The sequence below is a fragment of the Zingiber officinale genome, chromosome 4A (assembly GCF_018446385.1).
Source record: "Zingiber officinale cultivar Zhangliang chromosome 4A, Zo_v1.1, whole genome shotgun sequence".
NCBI classification, from domain to species: Eukaryota; Viridiplantae; Streptophyta; class Magnoliopsida; order Zingiberales; family Zingiberaceae; genus Zingiber; species Zingiber officinale.
Window position 1 is genome coordinate 95,463,974 of NC_055992.1, and position 13,350 is coordinate 95,477,323.

A 13,350-nucleotide genomic window follows, 5' to 3' on the forward strand; every position below is an offset into this window, starting at 1 on the left:
AAGACTTCCATTAAGAAATGCTGTCTTGACATCCACTTGCCAAATAGATAAAAGAATCCGGATAGACTTAAGCATGACTACCAGTGAAAAAGTTTCCTTTTTCATCTAGCCTTGCTTTGAAAGTTTCTACCTTCCTGTCTATCCCTCTTTTCCTAATATAGACATTTTTACACCCAAAGGCTTTTATACCATTTGGTGGTTCTATAAGCTTCCAGATTTTATTAGAATACATATATTCTAATTATGTTATTCATTACTCTTTTCCAAGATATTGCATCTTTATCTTGGAGTGCTTCGTCATATGTCCGGAGATCAGGTTCATGTCCTCCAGGGATCGAGTCCAAAAACTCTCCCAAAACATAAATCTTTTTAGGTTGCCTAACAACCCTCCTACTACGATGAGGCACTTTCTGCAATTGTGTATCATTTGTGATACGTATTGCAGTTTTCTTGTGGTATCTCATCTTGTACAGTTGGTACTAGATTAGACATGTCTTTTATTATTTCCTTAAGAACAAATTTTCTTATGGGCATGAGGTTTATTACATAGTCCTTTTCTAAAAATCGGTTATTGATGCTAACAATAACCTTATGATTTTTAAGACTATAAACCTACTTTCATTTCTCTAGGATAACCCACAAACAAGTGAATTCCTGTCCAACTTATCATTGTCTCTCTTCAGCATATGTGCTGGACTACCCGAATCCGAATATGCTTCAAAATAGGCTTACACCTATTCAGCAATTCTATATGAGTAGAGAGTTCTGACTTTGGAAGGTACTATGTTCACTTCCGTTTCCAGAGTATATCCTTAAAATAAATTTGATAATTTTCTAAATAACTCATCATCAGTCCTATACCTTCCTTTTTCTACACCATTCTGTTGGGATATACCTAGGTGTAGTTAGTTGGGATTGAATCCCTACTTCTGATAAGTGACTCCTAAATTCTCCCAAGAGGTACTTGCCACTACGATCTCACCGTAGTGTCTTGATACTTTTACCTTGACATTTCTCCACATCAGCCTCATACTCTTTGAACTAATCAAAGCACTTAGACTTGTGGCACATCAAGTAAATGTATCCGTATATCAAATAGTTGTCTATAAAATAGACGAAATATTTGAAACAACCTCTTGCTTGGATAGTCATAGGATCACACAAATCAGAATGAACCAATTTCAACATATCTTTGACTCCATACCCCTTAGACTTGAAAGCTTCTTGATTATTTTTCCTTCCAAGTAAGACTCGCAGGTTAGAAAGATTTCCACTACTAATGAACCCAAAAGTTCATCAGCTACCAATGAATCATACTCAAGTTAATATAACCTAGCCTTAGATGCTAAAGATATAATTGGTTCATTTCCGAAGGTTACTTTCTCTTAAAGTTAGAAGATGTGTTACTAATTTCCATTTGTTGCATCGTGAGAGTTATTGGATTTATAAATTGCCAACCAACGTACCAGAACAGATAACTTCCCTCTTTTTCTTAATAACAATTTGTTATTAAAAGAGGCAGAATATCAAGTTCTTTGAATAGTTTAGAAACTGAAAACTAGTTCTTTCTAAACTTGGTGCGTAAAGATAATTACTCTAAAATCCATATTTTATTCTTATCAAAAGATAAACATCTCTCACTGCAACAACTATAATTTTTACAGTAGTGCCCATGTGGACGGTGTTTTGATTTTCATTTAGTTGTCGGGTTTCCTGGAACCCTGCAATGAATTGCGGACATGATTAATGGCATCTGTATCTACACTCCAGGTTCTGGTAGATAACACCACTAAACATGTTTCAACTAATGAATAAAATACACCTATATTGTTCTTAGTTCTAAGAGGACAGTCTACCTTAATGTCCAAATCCTATTTTCAATCAATTATAATTGGGACCACTAAGTCTATCCTAAAGTATATCAGCTAGGGATTGACCATCATCCTAAGAATCACAAAAATATTTGGTTAAGACCAACTCCTTAAAAATCCCCATGAATTTTGTATGCCACGTTAGTGTGGACGTATACAAATTCAAAGAGGAAATTTTATCATTTAATTTTATTATCTCGTCAACCTTACTTTATGACGAATAAAATTAATAGTTGGTCTATCTTTAATCAAATATTTGGTCAAGACTTCTAAATTTAAAATAATATTGATTCCTCTAACAATACTATTTAAATTTACCAACACCTCAAAACACCGTGAATTTTGCATGCCACGTTAGTGTGGACGTATACAAAATCAACATTTGTAAGAGGAGGGTTTTACCCATTAACTATCTTGTCAACGTAACTTTATGACAAATAAAATTATCTCAAACACCGTTAATTTTGTATGCCACGTTAGTGTAGACGTATACAAAATCAATCATTTGTAAGAGGGGTTTTAACCCTTTAATTTTATTATCTTGTCAACCTAGTTTTATGACAAATTAATAGTTGATTTCATTTGGTCACACAAATAATAACAGTGACTCCGATGGGGAGGATACTATTAGATGTGTCTAAGTGTATTCCATTACTTGACACTAAGTCCATTAATAAGATTATGCCCCTTCCGTTGGGGAAGATCACACGCTCTTAATTAACTTCCTATAGTCATCCAAAAATGGAAGTCTGTTCTAGTGATCTGCAAACTAGCTCATCCGTTATGGAGGAAGGCACTCAAAGCCAACGCGTAAGCTTGTTTGCATCACTTACAAACCAGTAATGGAGACCATGGGATTTACTTAAAAATCCCTCTCCCACTTAGTTATTTATTAATGAGGAATTTTAACTATGCTAGCCTACTAAACTTGTAAACTAACATGCACACACAACACAATATAAAAGCAATAAATAGAAAATCTAATTTTCAACTATTATGACTTTTATCTCTAGTTGTCCTCCGTGTGTTGTCATCCCAAGCTGCTGCCATATTTGGCCACCGCCACCGGGTCTAGCTGTCGCATCCATCTTGCTCCTTGTTCCGCTGCGCCTCTGGTCCTTAGAAGGTTCCACGCTTTGCAAGATTCGATCCGCGACATAAATAGAATTTTACAATTTTGATCCTATATTCCATAAAAGGAATGTACATGTATCTAGATCAAAAATAAAATCCTAATAAAACTAAATACAGCTCCTGCTGTATTTCATAATACAATCATGCACACACATATAAATGCCCTTGACATGTCCAAGGTCCAATCACACATAAAACTATAAGCCATAATAGTTGGATCCTCGATCCACAAAGTTAGCACATCCTACTATTATCGCCTAAATTATGTATGACATGTGCATAATTAAACTAATACCAAATATACAGGGAAAACCCTAGCTCGATACCAATTGTTGGTTGCTACTCGGAAGCCTAGAGGTTCCATTAAAAATTTTGTACAAAGGTCTGAACCTTTCCTAGCTACCATGTGTTCTTTTAAATTAAATTTTGGATCGCCTGCGGAACTTAACACGTTTGATCCAAAACTTAATCTATTTGTTCTTTTAGGTTTTGACTTGGATCTCCTGCGGAACTTAACACGTTCGACCCAAATCACCTTAAGTTATTAATTCCATTAAATATTAATTTCCATAATTGGTTCCCAGTACTGACATGACGAGGCACATGACCTTCTTGGATATGGGAGCAACCACCACCGACTAGACAAAACCTTTTATAGAAATCTAATATTTAATTTCCTAAAATAACTTTAGGTTAACCGAAAAGAACAATCAAATCACAAGGAAAAATAAAACAAAAGAACACAACTTCGAAAAATATATTCGAAACACTAGAATCGTAAGCCTCTTGTATTTGGTATTATTTCCAAAAATAACTAGTATGATGCGGAAAGAAAAATTACTAGCTATACCTTTTAGAAAGACCTCTTGATCTTCTACCGTATTCCTCTTCTAACCTCGGACGTTGTGTGGGCAACGATCTTCCGAGATGAGAACCACCAAGCACCTTCTTCTTCCTTACAAGTTTCGGCCATCAAAACTTCTCCTAGGATGAAGAGGTTCGGCCACCACCACCATGCTCCAAGGGATGCTAGAAAAGAGGCTTCTTTTATCTCCTTCTTCTCCTTCTTAGATCCGGCCACCAAAGCTATCTCCACCATGAGAAGGTTTCGGCCACACAAAGGATAGGAGAGGAAAGAAAGGGCCGGCCACACCCAAGGAGAAAAGAGAGGAAAAATAGAATAGAGTCGTTTTTCTTGAAGCCTCCTCTACCCCATCTTTTATAATCCTTGGTCTTGGCAAATAAGGAAAATTTAATAAAAACTTCCTTAATTCTTTTGCCATTGAAAAGGAAATTTTATTTAATTAAAATAATTTTCTCTTTTCAAATTATAATGGTCGGCCACTCTTCTCCCCAAAACAAGGAGAGTTTTAATTAAAACTTCCTAATTTGTTTCTAGAAATTTATAAAAATTTCTCTAATAATTTTAATCCCTTCATGATTGGTTAATAAAAAGAAATTTTATAAATTAAAATCTTTCTTTTAAACATGTGGATAATTTCCAAAAGGGAAAGTTATCTCTAAAAATTAAAATCTCCTTTCAATCTACAAATAAGGAAAGATATTAAATCTTTTCTTAATCTTTTGTAGAAACTAATAAAAGAGAATTTTTAATTTTTAAACTTTCTTTTAAATCATGAATATAATTAAAAGGAAAGTTTTTACCAAAATTAAAATCAACCTTTTAATCTACAAATAAGTAAAGAGATTTTAACTCTTCTCTTAATCTTTTGTAGAATCTTATAAAAGGAATGATTTAAATTTTTAAACTCTCTTTTAAATTATATTATCCACATAAGAAAAATTTTAAAATTAAAATTCCTTTTTATTTAATAGGGCCGGCTACATGAATTCACCCATGAACATACCCATGGCCGGCCCTAGCTTGGTCTCCAAGCTAGCTTGGCCCCCTATAGGATGGGTAAGAAGGTGGGTATAAGTGGGTAGACTTTATAATTAAGAGGCTACAATAGGGACCTAGAGGAGGAATTGTTTGGTCTCCGATAAAATTAAGCATCCCGTGCTCGCCCAACACACAACTTAATTTTATCAATAATAATTCATTCCACTAGAGAACTATTATTGAACTACGCACCAATCCCAAATTACATTTTGGGCTCCTTCTTATTATGAGTGTGTTAGTCTCCTGTGTTTAAGATAACAATATCCACTAATTAAGTAAGTTACCGACAACTCACTTAATTAATATCTAGCTCCAAGAGTAGTACCACTCAACTTCATCGCCATGTCGGACTAAGTCCACCTGCAGGGTTTAACATGACAATCCTTTTGCTCCTCTTGACATTCTCAACCTAGTATCTCTAGGACACGCTTCCTTCTATAATCAACAACACACACTATAAGTGATATCATTTCCCAACTTATCGGGCTTATTGATTCATCGAACTAAATCTCACCCATTGACAAATTAAAGAAATAAATATCAAATATATGTGCTTGTTATTATATTAGGATTAAGAGCACACACTTCCATAATAACTGAGGTCTTTGTTTCTTTATAAAGTCAGTATAAAAGAAACGACCTCTAATGGTCCTACTCAATACACTCTAAGTGTACTAGTGTAATTATATAGTTAAGATAAACTAATACCTAATTACACTACAACCTTCAAATGGTTTGTTCCTTTCCATCTTGGTCGTGAGCTACTGTTTATAATTTATAAGGTACTGATAACATGATCCTCTGTGTGTGACACCACACACCATGTTATCTACAATATAAATTAATTGAACAACTACATTTATCACAAATGTAGACATTTGACCAATGTGATTCTTATTTCTAGATAAATGTTTATACCAAAAGCTAGACTTTTAGTATATACTCTAACAGCTGGTATACGGGGGAGAAGCGGTAGTTCCTGTGGATGTCGGAGTAGAATTCGACCGGGTGCGACTCTACGATGAGGGAAATGGCGAGCAAAGGTAAACAGAGCTTGACTTGGTGGATGAAATGCGTGATAAGGCGGTCATTCGGCTAATGGCTTACTGACAGCGGATGAGACAGAACTACAACAGGAACATGATCCCAAAGTTTTTGCAGGTCGATGATCTAGCATGGAAGAAAGTCAAACCGGTCGACGACGTCACCAAACTCGAGGCACCATGGGTGGGACCTTACAAGGTTGTGCAAAACTCCGCTCGGGGCCTATTTCTTGGAAGGCGAAAATGGGAGACGACTGAGCAGTCGTGGAGCACAAATCATCTTCAATCCTACAGGCCTGGGTGAGAGGTGCGTGAGCAAATATAAATGTACTTGTGCATATGTCTTCTGAATGCATGGTCAACATGAATAAAACCAAAGTTTTCTAAACTCTTGAGCTGATCAGGGCAAGTTAAAAGTCAAGTGGCGACTATAAACTCCTATCTTCATCAACAGTCGAACGATGAACTTAAACCCTTATCTCCATCAACAGTCGAGTGATGACTATAAACCCCTGTCTCCATCAACAATCGGGCGGCAACTTTAAACTCCTGTCTCCATCAACGATCGAGCGACGACTTTAAACCCCTGTCTCCATCAACGGTCGAGCGGCGACATTAAACCCTTATCTCCATCAACGGTCGAGCGGCGACCTTAAACCCGTGTCTCCATTGACGGTCGAGCGACGACCTTAAACTCTTGTCTTCGTCAATGGTCGAGCTGCAACCTTAAATCATTGTCTTCGTCAACGGTCGAGTGGCGACCTGTCTTCGTCAGTGGTTGAGTGGCGACTTTAAAGCCTTGTTTTCGTCAGCGGTCGAGTGACGACCTTAAACCCATGTCTACACTAAAACGGTCAAGCGACAACTTTGAAAACAAAACTGATCGACCGATTGGAAGAAACACGAGGCCACACGAGTTTACACGATGCTTGAAAATCGAGCTAAGAAATTAACATACTAAGAGAATAAAGGTTAGTTGGGCGGACAAGCATTCATTGAAACTTTAAAATTTTTACAGAGGCAAAACGCTCAAACTGGCTCACTCTAGATAATCTAAGATATTATCGGACAATGACTCAGTCAATTTATCCCGACTGATGACTTTGCTTGATAGAGCAGCAGGGAGGTAGCCGCCTTCCCTGAGTTGTTCGAACGCCCCTTCAATCGCCAGGTCAAACAGACGAAGAGCCCGATCGGTGACTTTGTCATTAAAAGCATCTGAGTGGATGCAAGCTTGCTTCATGAGATCAAACCTACTCGACTCAGCTCCCTGATAAGTCTCCAAGGCCGCTCGGGAAGCCTCTATCTCTTCCTTCAACTTGCTCAGCTCTTCATCCTTGGCGTCGAGCTAGGCCTTCGTTGTAGTCTGCTCGCCTCTAACACATAGCCAGACTCTCCACCCAATATTGCGAAGAAGCAAAGAAATATAAGAGGCGATCAGAGATAAATTAAAGAACATACAAAAAAACTTACCCAGTGGACATCTAGGTATGATTGTCCGCGAGCGCCCCCGGAGGCATGAACGCTGTGCGGGCTCATGCGTTCGCCCATATCTGTGTGAGCGGACCTTGAATGATTATTTAGTGCTCAGGGGCTCGGGATTCAGCGCTGTCCGACTCACGCCATTCCTCAGTCGTAAGATGGATCACAGAAGCGGGAGATTGCTAGAGTACAGGGGGATCACCAGCGAAGACACGAAATGCCACAACGACGAAGCTCAAAGACGAAGGCACAAAGTGGAGAAGACGACGACACACGCAAGGCTTATAAACCACATGGCAGGTCGCTCTCAGCCGTCCGATCCCAGGTTTCAAAAACCTAGAAGAAGATTTTGTTGGGACATTGACGTTCGCTAGAGGGGGGTGAATAGCGTCTCACCCAAATCGTCGCTTCCTACGCTTGTTAGTGCACAGCGGAAACAAAAATACTAACAAACAAAAGCAAAGCTAACCCTAGAAAATAATAAACAAGAAGCAAACCCAATGACACGTTGTTTAACGTGGTTCGGAGATGAAGCTCCTACTCCACGACTGTCCGTAAGGTGGACGATCCCGATCCGTCGGTGGATGACTCCCCGGAAAACCTCCGGCTAGCTCAAGCTCCTTGTCGGTGGAGAAACCTCGCCATAAACACTTGAATACAAGCACACCGATCACACGAGGGCTTGGGAGACTCTAATAGGCTTTAACCAAGTCTATTTCGTCAACTTCAACCAAGCTTCCAATGCTTGGTTATATAGGCCACGGGTTAGAAAACCCCGCCTACTAGTCGACTTCCAAAACATGCAGTCGACTGCCCTTCGTGGAAATTCGACCGTTGCAGCCCAACGCGACTGCACCAGTCGACTGATGAAACCACCAGTCGACTGCTACAGTAACGCTACAGTACTGCTACAGTGCTGCTACAGTAACCCCTAATTTTGGGATTTTACCCCGAGTACATTCACTCAGCACTCGTTCTCGCCCGACCAACCTAGAACTAGCCTTCTAGCCTCCTCCATCAGCCTTGCGTCCCTCGGATGCCTCCCCATCCTTCACGTCTTGCCTTCTGGAGCTTCCATCGGCCTTGTCATTGTTGTCGGGTCTTCCTTTGCCAAGAGGTCACGCCTCCGGGACTTCATCCATTGCCAAGTCACACTTGGACTTACGTTGTCAAGACTATATGCTTGGACTTATACCACCAAGACTCACCCTTGGACTTTCCTTGTTGTACCTGTATCCTGCACACTCACAATGCATATCAAATATAACAATAAACCTAACTTAAACCTTTGCCCAAACATCAAAACCTTGGGTACCCAGATTGCTCCAACAATCTCCCCATTTTTGATGTTTGGCAACCCGTTTAAGTTAGGGAAACAATATAGCAATACATATGCAAATAAATATATGTAATCTACACATACATAAATCATGGAACCTAATCCTAGGCTCCCCCTTCACCTAAGCTCCCCCTTGAGCTAGGATTTCTTGCAAAGGTAAACTTCTCCCCTTTTGCTAATAAATGAGCAATCGCTCCCCCTTCACCTAAGCTCCCCCTTGAGCTAGGATTTCTTGCAAAGGTATGTAAGTTTTCCACTTAAACCTAAACTTCTCCCCTTTTGTCATACATCAAAAAGAGCTCCAATAATATCCCAATTATTGTACTCTTTGACCTCTAATGACCATAAACATCATGTATTAATCCCCCATAAGATTACATACATGTTCACCACTCTTTTGGTCATTTTCTAATGCTTGAAAAATATTTTCAGACCGTATCAGTCGACTGCAAGAAGTACCAGTCGACTGCCCCCATGAAAACGAGCTTACAGAGACATTCTGTGCTCGTGAACAGTGTTACCAGTCGACTGGTACACTATTCATGAAAAAATCAGTCTTTTTTTTTGCCAACTTCAGAAATGCGCTAGAAATTCCACAGAGCTCCAAAAATTCCCAAATTTTGTGGAGAGGTTTATTATATCAATATCTACTTGGAAAAAATATATATAAAAATATATCTATCACAGATCCCAAGATTGACACAAAATTCAAAACTAACTAAATGGTTCAATTAAACCTTGACCTAAAGTCCTAGTTTTGGCTTCCTCTTGATGTATCTGGCCATACTAAACCATAATGCATCACTAGCATTAGTTTATATGTGATCTATACATCAAAAACTAATTTTCATGCAATATGAACCCAATTCATATTTCTATGCATGAAACTCAACTCAATTGTGCCAACCCACTATGTTAGAGATTTAAGTTCGTCTCCTAACCACTTGATACATTTGATAACCCATCTACCATGGGTCCCAAAGGCTCTTCCTAACCTTAGAAATCTTAACCTTAGTCACCTCCCTTGGTGACTCATCCACTATGACTAGGCCACTTCGGTGCACCTCGGGTGATACTTGGCCTACAAAACTCACCTTCTTAACCTTAGACATCTTGTGTTTGATTAATTTCTTCTTGTCCTTAATCTTGGACACCTCATCCTTGCTATAATTATATGTTACCCTAGCATATTCCTTCTTATTGGCCTTGGATGACTCTCCCTTGTCCTTAGTAACACCTCTCATACTAATGTCATGTGCTACCTTAACACTTGACCTCCTTTTGGTCTTGGAAAAGATTTTTATGTTTCCAAAGCGTAACTCCCCCTAAAAATATGGTCAAACTTCCATCATTGCACCAACAATAACTTGGGGTTCCTAAATAATTAGGAAAACCAAAACTCGAAGTTTGGAGGTTCAAAATTCAATAATGAAACTAAACCTCAACCGAAACTTCACTTTGGTTTTTCTTAACCAATCCATACTTGTTTTCATCATGAAAACTCATGTAAACATTATTTAGGGTATACTTTATCAGGGAAAAATAGTTTTCTATGAAAATACTTCCTATTTTCAAAGATTGACACAAATTTGAAAACTCTTGAAAACTTCAATGTTTTCTCCTAATTTGTGTCTAACTTTTCAATGATGATTACTATCAAAAGATAGTCTTCACCAAGGTTTTTCAAAAGTATTCTGAAATCATTTTCAAAACCAATATCCAACCACGTTCTTTGGGCTCAATGCACATGACTTGTACATTAGCTTTCCCAATAATTGGAAGACACATAACTATGTGTTTTGATGAACCTAAAACTCAACAAGATGCACTAGATCATCATCTTGAGTTTTGTTCACCATCTTAACATCTCACTTGTATCTAACGTGTATTAAAACACATACAAGTCACCTTATAGTTCTTTGTGAGATGTATATTTGGTCTTGCCCTAAACTAAGGGATCATGCATCTCTATCTAGACATTGTAAAAATCATGATCATCCATCTAGGATGTCACTTGATATGATCTCTCTTGTTGGAACACTTCCATACATAATAAATGCCTTTTGTCCTTAATTACAAGGAAATTGACATACTGCATGATGATTAATGACATACATCAAAATAAGCAATTTTCAAAAGCAAAGCATGTTATAGCTACATGATGTATGTATGACATGACATGATATTTTTGTATTTTTCATAATAAAATGTGAATGCTAAATATGATGTCATGACATATGATAGACAAACAATCATGGCAAGTTAGCATAAATAAAATTTACCTAGATTGCCTATCTAAGTATTCTTAACCCTAGCTAACTCAAAATTTAACCCTAGATTGCCTAATTTTATCAAGAAAATGTCAAATCCCAACTTGACATTTCCTTAATTTCTTTCTAAATTTGTGCCATTTTAAGTTAAACAAATTTCTCAAAGTATGACACATTTTACTCTTTCCAAGAGTAAATGAAATCAAATTAAAACTTAGATTCGCCTTTAACCTTCTAAGTAAATGTCAAAACTCCAACTTGGCATTTCTTATCCTTTTCTAAATGTGTCAATTTAAATTAAGTTCAAAACCTCAAAGTTTAACACATTTTACTCTTCCAAAGAGTAACATCTTACATTAGGACCTAGATTTTCCTTTAATTACCCTAAGAAGATACCAAAACCCCAATTTGGTATTTTATTATGTTTTTCCACATTGTGTCAATTTAATTCAAACATAATTCCTTAAGATTTGGCACATGTTACTCTTTCCAAGAGTGACAATTTGGATTAAGGTTTACATTTCCCTTAATTCCATAATAAAATGTCGAATTTCAAATTTGGCATTACTTTTGCTTCTCTCAAGTGTGTCAATTTAAATTAGATTCAACTCCTCAAACTTTGACACATTTTACTCTTTCAAAGAGTAACACTTATCATCCTTTTCATTTTCAAAGGTTAACAATAACCTTGAAAATACTCTCAAGTGTCAACTTTAATAAGGTTAGGTTAACTACCCTTCTAATTTGAGTTGACATTCTCTAAACCCATCTAGGGTCTAGAGAATATGCTCCTAGGAAACCAAAACCTATTAGTGCTCCTTGGATGCTCTAGGTACTCACTAGGGATGACTTCCCTAGATACCTTCCTAAGGACCTTTCTAGGCTTCTTAGAAGCCTTGGTCACTTCTACTAGGTCACTTCTAGGAATAACTTCCCTTGTAACCTTCTTTGTGACTTTGTTAGACTTCTTAGAAGTCTTCATCACATTGGTCTTGCTAAAAGTACTTTTAGGGATTCCTTCCCTAGTATCTTTGACTTGACCTCTAAACCTAGGGTTGGTCTCATAACTATATGGAACCCTATGAAAGGAAGTCACTGTTGGTACAATTTCCAGTAGGTCAAGGTTGACCTAGTTGACCAAGCGTAAACCTTGGTCATGGTTTCGATGTTTGACAATACAGAAAGACATGTAGACATGGACAATGCAGGTGCAGTTGTCCATGCGGAGAGATACTGATCAGGGTCTGATCAGGTTGGATGAAGAAGAGTCAAGTAGGTCAAGGTTGACGGATACTTGACTGGAAGTCCTAGTGATGTTAAGCGAGGCAGTAACTGGTGAGTGAAGCCAGGCGGTTGGAAAGTCCTGGTGAGTGAAGCCAGGCAATGGAAATCCTGGTGAGTGAAGCGGTGAAAATCCTAGTGAGTGAAGCTAGGTGAAAGTGAAAGTCCGGTGAGTGAAGCCAGCGTTGGAGAAAGTCCCGGTGAGTGAAGCTGGCATTGGAAGACTTGGTGAGTGAAGCGCGGTGGGAAAGTCCAGTAAGTGAAGCCAGCGGTTGGAAAGTCCCGTGAGTGGGCGGCGATTGGAAATCTGGTGAGTGAAGCGGTGAAAACCTAGTGAGTGAAGCTAGGTGAAAGTCCCGTGAGTGAAGCCGGGCAGGAAAATCCAGATGGATCAAGGCTGATCGGACATCCGGTGTTGAGAAGGTCAAGTAGGTCAAGGGTAACTGGATACTTAGCACGGAGAAAAGTCCAAGTGGGTCAAAGGACCGGGACACTTGGTGGGGAGTCTTAGCGGGTTAAGGGAGTGACCGGATGCTAGGCATGATGTACCAACAGGTCAAGGTTGACGGAATGTTGTTGAGAGACTTGGGACTTGGTGTTGAGGAAAACTAAGCTGGATCGATCGGTGGATCGATCCATTGATACCATGGATTCTGATCGGTGACGGCGCCAGAACCGATCCGGTGACTGACGATCGGTGCGGAACGATGAGCTTCTGTATCGATCGGCACGAAGACCGCGACGGCCGATCGAAGAAACAGGGAAGATGTGATCGGTCTAGGGACCGATCAAGATAGAACTGATCGGTCCCCATGACCGATCAACAGCACCCTGGACCGATCAGGGAGCCTAGCCGTTGTGACTCAACGGCTAGGCTATTTCGGGCTTCTGTGTTCTGGCCTTTCTGCCTTGCAGGTTCGCAGGTTGACTCAGGATATCAGAGGTTATAAAAGGATCGAGAGGCACTACAGAACGAGCTCTGGCTTCTCTTCTTCTTCCTACTCCTGACTGTGATCGAGCTTTGCTG